Source organism: Lissotriton vulgaris, chromosome 9 (genome assembly GCF_964263255.1).
Source record: "Lissotriton vulgaris chromosome 9, aLisVul1.2, whole genome shotgun sequence".
In the NCBI taxonomy this organism is placed as follows: domain Eukaryota; kingdom Metazoa; phylum Chordata; class Amphibia; order Caudata; family Salamandridae; genus Lissotriton; species Lissotriton vulgaris.
In genome coordinates this window covers 662,830,002-662,847,328 of record NC_141697.1, presented here as the reverse complement: position 1 = coordinate 662,847,328, position 17,327 = coordinate 662,830,002, and positions in this window count along the sequence as shown.

The window sequence follows — 17,327 nt, the reverse complement described above, 5'->3', positions numbered from 1 at the left end:
ACTAATTTTGGCAAATATTCGGGTTTTTCCATCAGTTGGTCCAAGTCAGTCCTATACGGACTGCACGGCCCACTCCCTCCGCTCCAGAGGGGATACTCGATCGATGTGGCCCGGGACGGATTCAAATACCTTGGCATCTTTGTCACCCCAGACCCCAAAATCTTCCATGACCGTAACTTAAAGGGCCTACTACAAAGACTTCATAGCGACATATCACACTGGAAATCACTCCCTCTGTCTCTCCCGGGCAGGGCGGCCCTTTTTAAAATGCTTGCACTCCCTCGCTTTTTATATGCATTGCAGAATTGCCTGTTTCCCATTGCCGACTCCTACTTTAACACACTTGAAGGAGACCTCTGCCTCCTCCTCTGGGACGGTGGTTCTCCCCGCATCGCTCTTCCCTCGCTCACGCAGGGGTGGTACGACGGCGGTATTGCCTTGCCTAATATCCGACTCTACTATTGGGTTTCTCAATTGACTGACACTAACTCTTTGCTATTTGGTCCACAGACAAATCCTGCTTTCCACCTTGCACAATGTCAGATGGGCCGAGAGGGCTACCTTGGGGCCTTGTATGGTAAGCCTTCCCGCACCCGTTATATAGGCCCGATTTCACAGACATTGACAATTTGGCATCGGGCAAATAGGCAGCTCGGCTGGTCCAACACTCTCACACTATCCACTCCGCTCTGGATCTCACATCTGCTAGGCTCCCTTTGCCACTATCAGGGATTTGACAAGTGGGACATAATCGGCATCTCTACCCTGGGAGACATGCTTCTAAAGGGCAAACTATTGACATTCGCTGAGCTCCAGAAACAATATGACTTAGCCCAATCTGAGGCCTTTCGCTACCTCTAAATCAAGCATGCCATACTCGCTAATGTCCCTGATCTCGCTTCTATTCCACAATCCTCGCCTCTCGAGGATACGCTTATCAGAACCACTACCAGCAAAGGTGATCTCCCTTACCTACCGCAAGCTCTGCAATAACATGCCCAACACCTTCCAGCTCCTGAGAGAAAAATGGCAAGGCGAAATTGGTACCATGGAAGATATTGAATGGCAGGCGGCGCTGATGTCCCCGCGCGAATCAGCTATTAATCACAGATTTAGGCTTATACAGTTAAAGATATTACACAGAACATACATGTCCGCTCCCCTCCTAGCCAAAATTGGTAGGCTTGCGACAGATCTCTGTCTCCGTAACTGCGGACAGATTGGTACCTTCTACCATACTATATGGGAATGCCCAGTGATTGAAGACGTATGGGAGCGAGCTGTCCGTAAGATGTCAGATGCATTGGGAAACCTGTTCCCCTGTCTTCCAAGGGCGGACTCCTTAATGTATGGGACCCCACAGATCTCACTACACTAGAACGACAATGGGCGGCTCTAGGCTTTCTCTTGCTAAAACGTGAAATTGCAATGCAATGGGGCTCACCTACTAAACCACTCTTGATAAAATGGGTCGCAGCAATGGATGTATGTATGTTATCTGAAAAAACTGTATACAAGGTCAGGGGATGTCCTGGAATCTGGGATAAGAAATGGGGGCATTGGAATATTTATAGAGGCGAACTTTGTACTTACCCTACAACCGAAATGGCGATGACCCGGAATGGTCCTCCTCATACTCGAACTTGTAATGTACCGCTGTAATGTATGCCTTCTATGTCACTTTTGTACTTCATGACAGTCCACTGACCGCTTCCTCTGCTTTTGTTCAATAAAATATTTTAAATAAAAAAGGAAGGACACGTTTAAAAAAACCACAAGACTCTGTATTTAGAAAAGATTGTAGTTCATTAATTTTTTTAATGGATGAAATATGTCGCACACTGAGCAGTTAGAGTGTACGTTGGATTCTCACAGGGAAGAGTAGTTCTAGAAGTCTGCATTTCACCCATGCCCATGTAGTTTCAATAATGAAAATCTCAGAGACTTAAGACCACAGTGTAGTAAAAAAGAAAAGGTACAGTTAAACCTTAAATGGTATACCCATCTGGAGGCTCTCAAAATGAGGGCATCTGCCTCTGTGAAGGGGCTAAAAAGATTCAATAGTGTGTACGAAGAAAACTCAGATAGGCCGGTCATAATAGCCTACCTAGCAATGGCCCCCCACCCCCCCCCCCCCCCCCCCACCCCAATTCCTGTATGGGGCAGAAGTGCTCTATTTAAGTGGGGAAAAAAGGGTGGGATAAAGAGGAGGGAAATATTTTTAAAAACCTGTTCTATTTGCCTAAATCCTCTATGGTACAGGCTGCAAGACTGGAGCTGGGAATTACCTCCTGGGCAGTAACTGCCTGTATGGCACTAATCCGCTTTTGGCAGCGCCTAGGGTCTGGAGAGCACTTAAAAATTTCACAGTGGTGTAATAGTGAAATTGGCGCTAGCGAACTGACCTGGGCGAAAGAAACAAGAGCCGCACTAAGTGAAGCCTATGGTGTGTTGGGTTTAAAACTATGCCCGGAACTGGGTCATCCAGGTATAGCTAAGAAGGAACTGAGGTCACTGGGAGCTGAGACGTCCCGCACATATGATAGAGAGTATCTCTCACAGAAACTTTCGGTGTCGTATATGACCCTGGCCTGGGAACTTAACCAACAGTACCCTTACTTAGACAGATTGCCAAGCTACCACCTAAGACGTGAGGTCCTAAAAGTGCGAATGAGGACAAACCCCTGCTATGGGAACAAGGAAGCCAAAAATTTTATGTTGAATAATAATGGAACCTGTACTTGCGCGTTGGGTACCCACTGCGATATTGTACATATTTTACTAGACTGTATGATGTTTTTAGATTTACGAAGAGATTTTATGCTCGATATTTAAAAAATACAGGATCAGAAACAGGATGCAAGCTGTTAGCTTTATAGCTGAAATGATGTATCTAGATATAGCTTGTGCTATGGGGAAATTTTTGTGTAAAGTCAAGTTGTTCCTAAAGTGTACAGAGTAAATATCTTATGCGGTGCTCATGGGGGGAGTATGAGCCTGTACATGTAAAGGTTAACGTTATGATTGGGAACCTTTGGAATTGATTTGATGCTGATGGAAATTACCTGACTTAATTACTTTTGTAAAGAAGAGACCTTTCTTGTAGATTAGAAGATGTTTATTAGTTAAATGAGAACAACCCCTAACAGCTTCTGCTCGCCTCCTCAGCTGTCTTCTACTGGACAGCACACGAGAATAACATTAGGATGGAACAATTACCCCTAGGGGTATTTTTGTATTTAGTACGAAGGAATGTACTATTTTATGGGAAGTACAAATGCCATGTTTTTAATATGATCTTGTTTAAGTTTTAACAGTAATTTTATGTATAGGGTATACTTTTAAGGTTGTAGTTAACCAAATAAAGTTTTCTTACTGACTGACTGATACCGTTGTGATCATAGTAATATTCACCAGGTACATCAAGAAGTACAAAGAAGCTTTATTTCAATAGCACAGCACCAGCGCGCCTGTTCTCTCCGCCAGCGAAGCCTCACTGACTCGAGAACCGGCGGCGCTCACATTAGAACGTTCAGCATAGGGACATTCCACTGTGGCGCGGGGGTGCGACCACAGTGAAGTCATAACATACCCCCCTTTCCTCTACACGCAGGTAGGGAATTGAACGGTAAACAATGAAAGTACAGAATTAGTAGGAGAAGGGGACAGGGAAATAAGGAACATTTCAGCCAACAAGGAAATCATTCAAATGTGAGGGAAGTCTCCTGATCCGTAAGGGTCTCTGATGGGCTTGAGCCCGATGAAGGTTCTGTAATGCATCATTTGAGTTGGTTGCCCTTTGATCAGTGCCCAAATTATCCCCACCGGGGCCCGGTGCCCTCGTTTCCGTACCTGTGCGGGCACCGTCAAGCAATTGACGATCCTGAGCTAGCATATACCCTGAGCATGTGTCTTTGATGATGGCATTTCTATTAAAGGTTTCAGAAGAGTGGTCTCTAGAGCTGTACTTTGCCACTCTGCGCAAGTTCCATTTATCTCCATTCTCCAATACCACATAGGAGAGATGCGCTTCTTTCACTTTTAATGGTCCTTGAAACTTACACATACCTCTGACCCAACGTCCAGACCGGACTTTGACACAATCACCAACCAAAATGTTAGATGAGTTTTTCCCCATACCTTGAACCATGTGCGGGAATTCTCACATCACACTCTGAGCCATTCTTTCCTTCCACCAACTCTCGGATCCATGGAGGCACCAGTTTTGAGGTGGGTTTTCTGCCTCGCATGGCTACAAAGGAAACCTCACCGGTTGTGGAATTTTCTGTCGTGCGATAAGCCCCCACCAACTCGTCAAGGGTTTTTTCAATGTCAAGATTATTACTGAGTGCCAGACTAATGGCGCCCTTGATCATTCGATTGGCTCTCTCTACAATCCTGTTTGATTGTGGGTTGTACAAAGTGGTGAACACATGTTTTATTCCACATTCACTCAGGAATCCCTTCATCTCATTCGAGGACAATTGAGTCCCGTTGTCCGTGATAAGGACCGCGGGATAGCCTTCCTCCTTAAAAATCGTGCGCAAGACTTTAATATTAATGCGGGTAGTTCTCTCTGGAAGGAGATAAGCAATGAGCCATCGAGTATGAACATCCATTACTACTAGGCCAAATCTCTTGCTGGGGTGGACACCGGGCATGGGTCCAATAAAGTCCAGGCATATACTATGCCACACCACACCCGGATCCTGGATGGAACTAGGGGTGGATTGGGGTCCCACTTTAACCCGTTTTTCAGATTCACAGCATTCACTGCACCTCTCCACCCAACTGACCGCATCACCATCCATTCCAGGCCACCAGAACTCTTTTCTCAGCCTTTTCTTTGTTATGATTTGGCCTAGATGCCCTTCATGAGCCAAGTCAAAGAGTTTTTTCCTGACATCAACAGGGGGAATTAACTTATCTTCACGCATGATGATTTGATCACCAACGATGGATAGTTCATCAATGACTGCGTTATAGGACCGTACACTGACTGGCAAGGTACTTTCCCTGCGCCTGCATTTGGAGATGAGATTCTTGACATGCTTCAAAACCTCATCATGCGACATGGCCTCTGCCCACTCTTCCTTGCTGACAGCTCCACAACTCCACAGAACTACGTCATTCACACACGAGATTGCTCCTTCGCACTCCTTAGCCACTCCTGTTCTGTCCACATCCTCCCATTTCAAAGACAGACGTGACATGCAATCGGCCTGAACGTTGCGCCAGCCCGAAATGAACTCCAGATCAAAGTTGTACTCCTGTAATCTTGAGGCTAGCCTGGCTGATCCCTTTCCTGTTCCACCTGGAGAGAGTATCTTTAACAATGGCTTGTGGTCAGTGCGGAGTTTGAACCTGCACCCCCACACATACATTCTGAAATATTCTACGCCCCAAGCAGCTGCCAAGGTCTCTTTTTCTATTACAGAATAGCAACGTTCAGTAGTAGTCAAAGTGCGGGAGGCAAACGCTACCGTTTTTTCACTATTCCCATCATTTTGTGACAACACAGCTCCTAAGCCGGTGTCACTTGCATCAACTGTAATGATGGCCTTATCCTGTACAGCAAACGGAACTAGAATGCCAGCATTGCATATCTCGTGTCTGATTTCGTTCAAACATTTCTCTTGTTCATCCCCCCAGCTGAATTTTGCACCCTTCCTCAAGAGCACCTTGAGTGGTTCTGTTTTGCTAGCAAAGTTCTTCACGAACTTTGAGTAGTACTCAATAAGCCCAATAAATGAGCGTACCTGGTCCTTATTTATGGGAACAGGAGCCAACTTTATGGAAGCCAAAAGATCTCTCTTTGGTTTGACACCCTCTGACGATATGGAATGTCCTAGGTACTCCACCTCTGTTGCTAAAAATGAGCATTTCTCCCTGCGCAATGTCAAACCAGATTCTAGAATTCTCACAAGAGCATTCTTTAAGGCCGCATTGTGGTCACTCACACTCTCACCAAACACTAAAATGTCATCCTGAAAGTAGATAACATTCATTACGCCTTTGAAAACCTCTGTGACCATACGTTGAAATACACTTGCGGCTGAACATAACCCGAAGGGCATCCTCGCGAATTGAAATATGCCTTCGTGGGTGATGAAAGCTGTCAAGTGTTTGGAAGATTCATGTAAACGTATTTGGTGGTAGGCGTGACGAAGATCAAGTTTAGAAAAATACTTCGCCCCTTTGAGTAAAACCATCATTTCGTTTATATTTGGCAGGGGAAACGTGTCAGGAATCACATTCTGGTTCAAGCTCCTGAGGTCCACACAGAAGCGTAGACTACCATCAGTTTTTTGTGAAATGACGACCGGAGAAATCCATGAAGAACATTCAATAGGCTCTATGACACCACTGGGCAGCATCTCATCCAACATCACCTTCACCTCCCCCCTCACTGCAATAGGGACCTTCCTCAGCTTATGTTGTACAGGGACAGCATTGGGTTTAAGCTTAATTTTGTGTACGTAACCTTCAAGGTTGCCTAGTTGTTCCCTGAATACACCTTTTCTTCCCTCCAAGATGTCTCCTATTGAGAGGTCATCCACTACCATAACCTGCTCAATTGCACGTGGGTCAATTTTGATGTGGAGATCAAATTGATGATACCATCCTAATATTGGGGGTCCAGACTCTGCCACATACACCTTACCCCTCACAGATCTCCCCTTAAACCAAATACTTGTTGCCATGTACCCCAAAATATCTATTTGTTCGCCCTGATACCCACCAGGATTTATGTCTTTTGGCATCAGCTTTGTGTTGGGCCACTCCTGCTTAAACATTCTCTTGGGAATAACGGTGTACAGTGACCCTGAATCAACCATGAGCTCAACCCTCTTTCCATCGATGATAAATCTGCTTTGGGCCGGTGCTTCCTCCTTGGGTCTGAGTCGTGAGACTTAGTAAAAAGAACCTCTTCACTTTCACAACCATCATATGATGACGGTTCCACACACAAGATTCTGTCTGGTCTATAAGGAATGACTGGTTCCTCGGATAACAACGCTACTTTGCTTTTGTTAGTATCTCTGCACATCCTAGCAAAATGACCTTTCCGTCCACACTTTAAACACTCTTTGCCAATAGCCCAACATTGTCTTGAGTCGGACGCATGGTAAGCGCTCCCACACTTTCCACATGTTTTGTTACCAGCTCTATTGGAGAATTTCCATTCCCCAGGGGTGTTTCTTCTGCCTCTAAACCTTGTTGAAGCAGCCACTTCCCCTTCACAACCCTGTACCACAGAAGTCTCACTTTCACTTGACATATTGACCTTAACGTCTCTACGGTCCATTTCTTTCATGCACAAATCAGACTCCTCAATTATTTTAGCAATATCAATTGCATCCTTGAGAGATGGGTTCTTGGCAGCCCATAACCGTTATTGTGTCTTTCTGCTCCTACACTGAACAATGAGTTGGTCCCTAATAATTTCTTCAGTCATTGGTCCAAATTTGCATTTTAAAGAAAGTTCCCGAAGTCTAGTGACAAACTCATCAATGGACTCGCCCGCTCTCTGTGGCTGGGTATAAAACTTATATCTCCTCAGCGCTATATTTATTTCTTTCGCAAACCTCAGTTCTAATCTCTTTCGCGCCTCCTCATAAACGTCTGCAATAGGTTGACCTCTCTCATCCTTAGCTATAGGCAAATATTTAAAGATATGTTGGCCTTCTTTCCCAAGATTAGTAGGTAAGATTGCTTTCTTCCTTCTACTAGCGTAATCCTGGGCGTCTAAGGCCTCTAAGTAATTGTCGAACATTTCAATCCACTCATCCCATTCTATACTAGGATTCCCTGGCTGGTTTAGGAAATGAGGTGGTGTGGACACAGCAGAGAGATCAAGTGCATTAACATCCATTTTTTTACTGTGACATACACCCCAGGCTGCCAAACTATAGTGACTAATTGCTCTACCCTCACTGTCACCACTATGTAGTGTGAACCCAAACAAAGTTTTGAAATATGAGATATCTTTGTCACAAGAATTAATACTGCCCTACTTTGTGCATATGCTCCTATAGTACTTTCAGAGACCAGAATGCACTATTTTGCCCCTTAGGATGACAACGTCGCTTCATGAAAGAGAACACATTTTCATCAGAGCTGACTAACATTTTGCCTCTACACAAATTTCCGCTGGGGTTAATGCATAGACTCTGCTCCTAAAACAACAGATCTAAATGTGCCACAAGTGTCTTTTCATTACATTCACATGCACGTAAATACCGCTTTAAGCCCTTAGGTGGCAGTGTAACATTAAGAACCCCTGCACTTCCCTTGAAAATTCAACTTTATGCTTAGTCTCTCGTCGAAACGATCACAGACTGAAAGGGACCAGTTCCTTCTCCAATACTGGTAGTGTAACGTTTTGAGTTCCATACACGAAAATGCTCTTCGCAGTAAACTGTATTTTGCTTAGTGTCTCTCACAGAGGCATTATTTGCTCCCCACGTTCGCCTCGTGGCGCACTTTTCCTCACACAATTTCTCACTGGAACGCCCCTTGGCTGACTGGGTTGCCGCACTCACTTCGAGCCTCTGTACAACTTCCTTTCACTCATTGACAATAACCAGCTGGCAGTCTTCTCTTCAGCTGTCATCCGGCATGTCCCTCAGCGCTGCTCGAGCGTCTGACTGACTCCGTAATCAACCTCTAGTCAGCTGGCATTCTGCCCATCAGCTGTCACGCAGCTTTTTTCTTCAACACTGCTCCTGCCTTTCAGAAACACTCCGAATGGATTCTTACGTTCGCTCAGTGCTTATCACAGTATTTCTCAGCTGTCATTCAGCGTTTCTCCTCTGCGCTGCTCACTTTCTCTTCAAAATGGAATGCTCGCTTCCTCCTGACACATCGACAAGCAGAATCACTCTTTCTTACTTGTAGACACTACGATGTGTCGAAGATTTTCACCACAGCGCTTTCTCGGCATGCGCGAACTTCTCATTCACTTCGCTTCTCCTTTTTATTGATTCCCTCGCTGTGCGCTGTGCTCTCCTCTGTCGGAAGACCGCCCTCGTCGCCAATTTATGTTGTGATCATAGTAATATTCACCAGGTACATCAAGAAGGGATTGGTGTCACTACAACGCGGTTTTTTACATCGCATTCCGTTACATCGGAATTTTTACAACGCAGGATCCATTACATCGGATGCCATTACAACGCATGGCATTACATAGCAGATGCTATTACAACGCATGGCATTACATCGTACGTATAGGTAAGTATAACTTTTTTTTAAAAATGTAATTAAGTTAATTTAATTAATTTAATGTAATTAATTTAATTAAAATACATTTTAAAATAGTAATTAATTTAATTTAATAAATTAAAATCAATGTATTTAATTTAATTTGAATAAACATAATTAATTTAAATAATAATGAAATTAATTTGATTTAAATATTTTTTAAATTGTAATTACATTAAATTAATTAAAATAATTTATTTAATTTAATTAATTTAATTAAAAAATGTAATATAATATAATTAATTTAATTTAATAAATATATTTTAATTAATTTATAAATGGTAAATATAATTTAATCAGCCCTAAACACAAACCTACCCCTGAACCCTAAAATACCCCTGTACCCCAAAACCCAAACCCAGCCCTAAAACCTAAAAATACCCCTGTACCCCAAAACCCAAACCCGCCCTGAAACCTAAAAACACCCTTGTACCCCAAAACCCAAACCCTGCCCTGAAACCTAAAAACACCCCTGTACCCCAAACCCTGCCCTGAAACCTAAAAACACCCCTGTACCCCAAAACCTGCCCTAAAACCTAAAAACACCCCTGTACCCCAAAACCCAAACCCTGCTCTGAAACCTAAAAACACCCCTGTACCCCAAAACCCAAACCCTGAAACCTAAAAACACCCCTGTACCCCCAAACCCAAACCCTGCCCTGGAACCTAAAAACACCCCTGTACCCCAAAACCCAAACCCTGCCCTAAAACCTAAAACACCCCTGTACCCCAAAACCCAAACCCTGCCCTAAAACCTAAAAACACCCCTGTACCCCAAAACCCAAACCCTGCCCTAAAACCTAAAAACACCCCTGTACCCCAAAACCCAAACCCTGCCCTAAAACCTAAAAACACCCCTGTACCCCAAAACCCAAACCCTGCCCTGAAACCTAAAAACACCCCTGTACCCCAAAACCCAAACCCTGCCCTGAAACCTAAAAACACCCCTGTACCCCAAAACCCAAACCCTGCCCTGAAACCTAAAAACACCCCTGTACCCCAAAACCCAAACCCTGCCCTAAAACCTAAAAACACCCCTGTACCCCAAAACCCAAACCCTGCCCTAAAACCTAAATACACCCCTGTACCCCAAAACCCAAACCCTGCCCTGAAACCTAAAAATACCCCTGTACCCCAAAACCCAAACCCTGCCCTGAAACCTAAAAATACCCCTGTACCCCAAAACCCAAACCCGCCCTGAAACCTAAAAACACCCTTGTACCCCAAAACCCAAACCCTGCCCTGAAACCTAAAAACACCCCTGTACCCCAAACCCTGCCCTGAAACCTAAAAACACCCCTGTACCCCAAAACCTGCCCTAAAACCTAAAAACACCCCTGTACCCCAAAACCCAAACCCTGCCCTGAAACCTAAAAATAACCAAACACCCCAAAACATATACCTCAGTACCCCAAAACATATACTCCTATACTCATACTTATTATAAAAATTTATTAAATTAATATATTTAATTTATAATATTAAAAAACAAATAAATATATTTATTTACAATTAAAAATAATTAAATTAATTATATAATATTAAATAAAATTAAAAAAAAATTATATACTTACCAATACTTACGATGTAATGGTATGCGTTGTAATAGCATCTGCTATGTAAAATCCTGCGTTGTAATTGCATCCGATGTAATGGAACCAGCGTTGTAATAGCTGCGTTGTAACAGCATTACGATGTAAAAAATGCGATGTAACGGTAACATACCATCAAGAAGTACAAAGAAGCTTTATTTCAATAGCACAGCACCAGCGCGCCTGTTCTCTCCGCCAGCGAAGCCTCACTGAAAAGCTAAAACGCCTCCAGCTGGTCCAAAACCAGGCAGCCAGACTTCTCTTGAACATCCCTAGAAGGCAATCGGTCAGATCAGGCTTGAAACAGCTGCATTGGCTCCCGGTGGAGCAACGCGTGGCCTTTAAAGCTGGGTGTATCCTCTTCAAGTCTTTACACGACATTGGCCCCATTTTCATCAGAGACCTTTTTAAAAAATACACCCCTTCCCGCAACCTCCGGTCTGCTCATAAAGCCCTTCTGACTATTCCCTCATACAAGAAGAAGCGTCTCGGAGGCAGCTGCTTCGACCATCTTGCAGCTGCCTTCTGGAATTCTCTCCCTCTTCATCTGAAACTAAGTGACAACATCCTCAGCTTCAGACATTCTCTGAAGACCTGGCTCTTCTCCCAGGCATATCACTAAGCTGCCTTTTCTCCATCAACCGACGGCTACGCCTGTTCCTTCCTACAGCGCCATGAAGCCTCCGGGCGTACGAGCGCTCAACAAATATCATATAACATTAACATTAACATTAACTGACTCGAGAACCGGCGGCGCTCACATTAGAACGTTCAGCATAGGGACATTCTACTGTGGCGCGGGGGTGCGACCACAGTGAAGTCATAACAACTGACCATACTATATGGGAATGCCCAGTGATTCAAGACGTATGGGAGCGAGCTGTCCGTAAGATGTCAGATGGATTGGGAAAACCTGTTCCCCTGTCTTCCAAGGGCGGACTCCTTAATGTATGGGACCCCACAGATCTCACTACACTAGAACGACAATGGGCGGCTCTAGGTTTTCTCTTGCTAAAACGTGAAATTGCAATGCAATGGGGCTCACCAACTAAACCGCTCTTGATCGCCGACTTCATCAGGCCGCACGCCCTCCTCTCCGCTGACTACATCCTCCTCGGGGACCTCAACTTCCACCTGGAGAACAACAACGACCGCAACACCACCACCCTGCTGGACAACCTCGCCAACCTCGGTCTCAAGCAGCTGGTGACCACCCCCACCCACTAAGCTGGTCACACACTCGACCCCGTGTTCTCATCCAGCAAGGACATCACCTTCAGCCACGCCACCGGACTCCACTGGACGGACCACAGCTGCGTCCACTTCAGCTTCAGAAGGACCACGATCCACTACCACCAGCAACAGGTGGCACGCAGAAGCTGGAACACGATCACAGCCGACCAGCTCGCGACCTCCATGAGCATGAACCCTCCCACCAGCACAACGAACCCAAGCCAGGCGGCCACCAACCTCGCGAAGTGGATCAGCAACTGCGCAGACGACCTCGCCCCTCTGAAGACCCCGCCTAGCAGACCCGGCAGCAAGAAAGCCCCATGGTTCACCGACGAACTCAAGAGCTCCAAGAAGAACTGCTGATCCCTCGAGAAAGCCTGGCGCAGACACCCAACATGACTGCCCTCAAGCTCGCCACCCGAAAACACCACCAACTAATCCACGCCACCAAGAAAACTGCATTCAAGGAACGACTGGACAACAACGCCCACAACAGCAAGGAACTCTTCAACATCGTTAAAGAGCTCTCCAACCCCAACGCCGGAAACAACGACGTCACCCCTTCACAAGACCTCTGCAACTCCCTCGCCTCCTACTTCCACAACAAGATCGCGGACATACACAACAGCTTCAGCACTCAACCAACGCACGCCACGACTGAACCACCGCCCCCCACCACCACCCTCCGCGCCTGGACCCCGATCAGCACCGAAGACACCGTCCGCACGATTAACTCCATCCACTCCGGATCTCCCACCGACCCCTGCCCTCACCACGTCTTCAACAAGGCCGACTGTCATCGCACCCCACCTGCGGGACATCATCAACACCTCCTTCGACACCGCTACCTTCCCGGAGAGCTGGAAGCACGCCGAACTCAGCGCTCTACTAAAGAAGCAATCAGCCGACCCCACCGACCTCAAGAACTACCGCCCCATCTCGCTGCTCCCGTTTCCTGGAAAAGTCATCGAGAAGACCGTCAACAAGCAGCTGGCCGCCTTCCTCGAGACGAACGGATCCCTCGACCTCTCGCAGTCTGGCTTCAATGCCAACCACAGCACCGAGACCGCCGTGATCGCTGCCACCGATGACATCCGAGCCCTGCTCGACAACGGAGAAACAGCGGCCCTCATCCTCCTAGACCTCTCCGCTGCCTTCGACACTGTCTGCCACCGTACCCTAGTGCAGCGCCTCAGCAACGTCAGAATCCAGGAGAAGGCACTGGATTGGATCATCTTGTTCCTCGCCAGAAGGACACAGAGAGTCTGCCTCCCCCCGTTCAGATCAGAAGCCACCGAAGTCATCTGCGGCGTTCCTCAAGGCTCCTCGCTCAGCCCAACCCTCTTCAACATCTACATGAGCCCCCTCGCAGCCATCGCACGCCAACACAGCCTCAACATCATCTCCTACGCCGACGACACCCAGCTGATCCTCTCCCTCACCAACGACCCTGTCACCGCCAGAGCCAACCTACACGAAGGGATGACAGGACGTAGCCAAGTGGATGATGAACAGCCGCCTGAAACTGAACTCGGACAAGACGGAAGTCCTCATCCTGGGATCTTCACCCTCCGCCTGGGACGACTCCTGGTGGCCCCCCGCCCTGGGCAGTGCACCCAATTCAACAGACCACACACGCAACCTGGGCTTCATCCTGGACTCCTCCCTCTCCATGACCAGACAAGTCAATGCCGTCTCCTCGTCGTGCTTCAACATCCTGCGCATGCTCCGCAAGATCTTCCGGTGGATCCCCACCGAGACCAGGAAGACGGTCACCCAGGCCCTCGTCACCAGCCGTCTGGACTACGGCAACTCCCTCTACGCCGGAACAACCGCCAAACTCCAGAAGAGACTCCAGCGGATTCAGAACGCCTCAGCACGACTCATCCTTGACATCCCCCGTCGCAGCCACATCTCCGGACACCTGAGAGATCTGCACTGGCTCCCGGTCAACAAGAGAATCACCTTCCGTCTCCTCACCCACGCCACAAAGCCTTACACAACCAAGGCCCAGGATACGTCAACAGCCGCCTCAACTTCTACGCTCCCACACGCCAGCTTCGATCGACCGGCCACGCCCTCGCCGCCGTCCCCCGCATCTGAAGAGCCACCACAGGAGGAAGGTCCTTCTCCTACCTGGCCGCCAAGACTTGGAACTGCCTCCCGACCCACCTCCGCCTGACCCAGGACCACCTTGCCTTCAGGAAGCAGCTCAAGACCTGGCTGTTCGAGCAGTAGCGGACCCCCCTTCCCCTAGCGCCTTGAGACCCTCCGGGTGAGTAGTGCGCTATATAAATGCTATGATTGATTGATTGATTGATTGATCAAATGGGTCGCAGCAATGTATGTATGTATGTTATCTGAAAAAACTGTATACAAGGTCAGGGGATGTCCTGGAATCTGGGATAAGAAATGGGGGCATTGGAATATTTATAGAGGCAAACTTTGTACTTACCCTACAACCGAAATGGCGATGACCCGGAATGGTTCTCCTCATACTCGTACTTGTAATGTACCGCTGTAATGTATGCCTTCTCTGTCACTTTTGTACTTCATGACTTTCAACTGACCGCTTCCTCTGCTTTTGTTCAATAAAATATTTTAAATAAAAAAGGAAGGACACGTTTAAAAAAACCACAAGACTCTGTATTTAGAAAAGATTGTAGTTCATTTATTTTTTTAATGGAAGAAATATGTCGCACACTGAGCAGTTAAGAGTGTACGTCGGATTCTCACAGGGAAGAGTAGTTCTAGAAGTCTTCATTTCACCCATGCCCATGTAGGTTTATTAATGAAAATCTCAGAGACTTAAGACCACAGTGTAGTATAAAAGAAAAGGTACAGTTAAAGCACGTATTCACTATTACAAATTCTCACCCTTTGTCTAAATAATTTTCCCCCAACAACCTTTCCTACCCTACTTAGCAGCACATAGCAAGTTCTTAAAACTCCTTTGCTCCCGACATAAGTTAGTAGTAAGGTCCATCCAGGGTACTTTCAAGCTTCTAATGGAGTTGGTGTGGCCGCCGTCTCATCACAGTGACTTTTAACTTACTTAGCCAAGCAGATCTAATCAGAGTCCAGTATTAGAGTCCTCGGACTTATCCAAGGCTGAGGAGAGTAGAATTCTACTACTGCACGCATCGCAAACTGCTAGGCACCCTCTGCAAACGGGCTCCAAATATTCAAGCACATCAGTGTGAAGTCACGAATACTACTTAGAAAAGTGCATGTCACCTTGATGGGAAAGTGAAAATTCTACACGCTTTTTAACAATAAAAAACCTTTTACAAAGGCCATACAGCTCTATTGTTTTACAAATGTGAAAATGTCGAGTGGGGACGCACTCCAAATTCACTCTTGTGGTATTTACTACACAAGCATGTCTGGAATGGCAAGAAAAGAAACCAGACCAAAAAAAAGGTCTGGTCTTCTCTCCCATTGCATTACATCACAAAGATGTGGAAAGTAGGCATACGTTGAGAGAATAGTTTGAAAGTCAAGTTAAGAACCTCGTTCACTCTTATTTTAAAACATGTACACAAGTGTGCTGCTACTTGTAGGAACCTATACACAGCTAAATCCTTAAAAGCAGCAAACAAGAGTCGGGATAAACTGTAGCAGAATGTTTTATCTCAAAACATTTTTATAAATGTACTGTGGCAACATAAGTTGGAAGGAAAAAAATATCATAGGGAAATCAGCTGCTGTCAAAGCAAAACTGGACCTCTGGTCTTTCAGAAACGTTTGAGGCTAAATGGTAACAAGTAGAGGCCTCCAGCTTACCCAACACACACACACGGAAATTTCCCATCAAACTTAGAAACAATTACTTGCAAATCAACTATGGCAGTATTCTGTTTAGATTTCCTGAATAACGTAAGTGGTGGAGTGAAAACTTCTATATCGTTTATTTCATACGGAACCAAATTCTGTCCTAAATAAACGGACTATGGAATGTTTTAAGAGTATAACTGAGGCAACTCTACATCTTTACACAAATACAAAATAGAGAGGTGATTATATAAAAACGCTGCTGCCGAATGCAATGCTACTGAGAGAAACTGGACCTGCCTGCAAAGAATGTCCTTTATATAAACTTTTACGGCATCAAGACCAATATGTTAAGTCAAACTTTCAAAGGGTGTAAAGCGTTACTCCACATTTGCCAGGAAATTACTAGGGTGTGTAACAGAGTGCCTCGGTTCTTTAATCTTGTGCTTTGAAGGGCCAAGATTTTAAAGTCTGCAATCACCTGCCCGTTACTGATCTACAGTCACACCAAAAAGTCCTGCTCAGTCACAGCCACATCAAAGGGTGAAGAATTGCTGTTAGTATTTTTAACTTCGAACTTTTCCTCTCGGGGGTGATCAAGCTTCTCCCTAATGAAAACTTCTTTTACAGAAAATAGGTTGAGTAATGAGGCAGGCAGAGCTGAAAACACCCTGCTACAGATAAAAAGAATGTAGGAAGTCAAATTCCCCAAAACCCATAAAAAAGCTATATATATATATATATATTCTTTAAAAACGTGAGGCAGTAAAGTGGCTAATATCAAAAGAGATCGAACTGCGACCAATGGCTACGGTCTCAATATAAAAAAAATCATGATAATTTCTCAAATCGAAAAAATTAACTTTCAAGATAAACCAATTCAAACGCACTAGACCGTTCAGCTGCAATGAAGAACATGGCTAAATGTGCACACAGCAAGTAAGAATTTACAAACAGATTTTAAAGAAAAGTATAACACCACATTATGTCGATTTCTTTCCAATAATCAAAGCATACTTTGATTTCTGTCAACTGCTCATCCTTCTTCTCTGGAGCCAAAGAACTCCTTGTGCAATATAACACTACAATTACTTGGCAGGTGAACATTATATATGAAAGCACTAGTGAACAGCCGTGAAACAGAACAATAACCCCCTATTTCGAGGCGTCTATGTCCCGGATTCCTAAACCTGGGACTGTAGCCCTTGAATGTATTCTTAAATTAGAGTGGATGGGGTGCACAGATGGCGAGAACAATGGTCTGGCTAGTTTATATTTTCTGTGGAATAAACTGGTGTGAACTTTCCAGATTTGAGCACCACCAGTTTGCCCCTTCTCATAAGCAATACACTTTCAGATGGTTTATAACTGCTGTGTTTTTATCTATGCCAGAACAACATTTACCTCTGAATTCTGAAAGACAGACAATACGGGAATCCTTAAAAAACACTGTACAGGTAA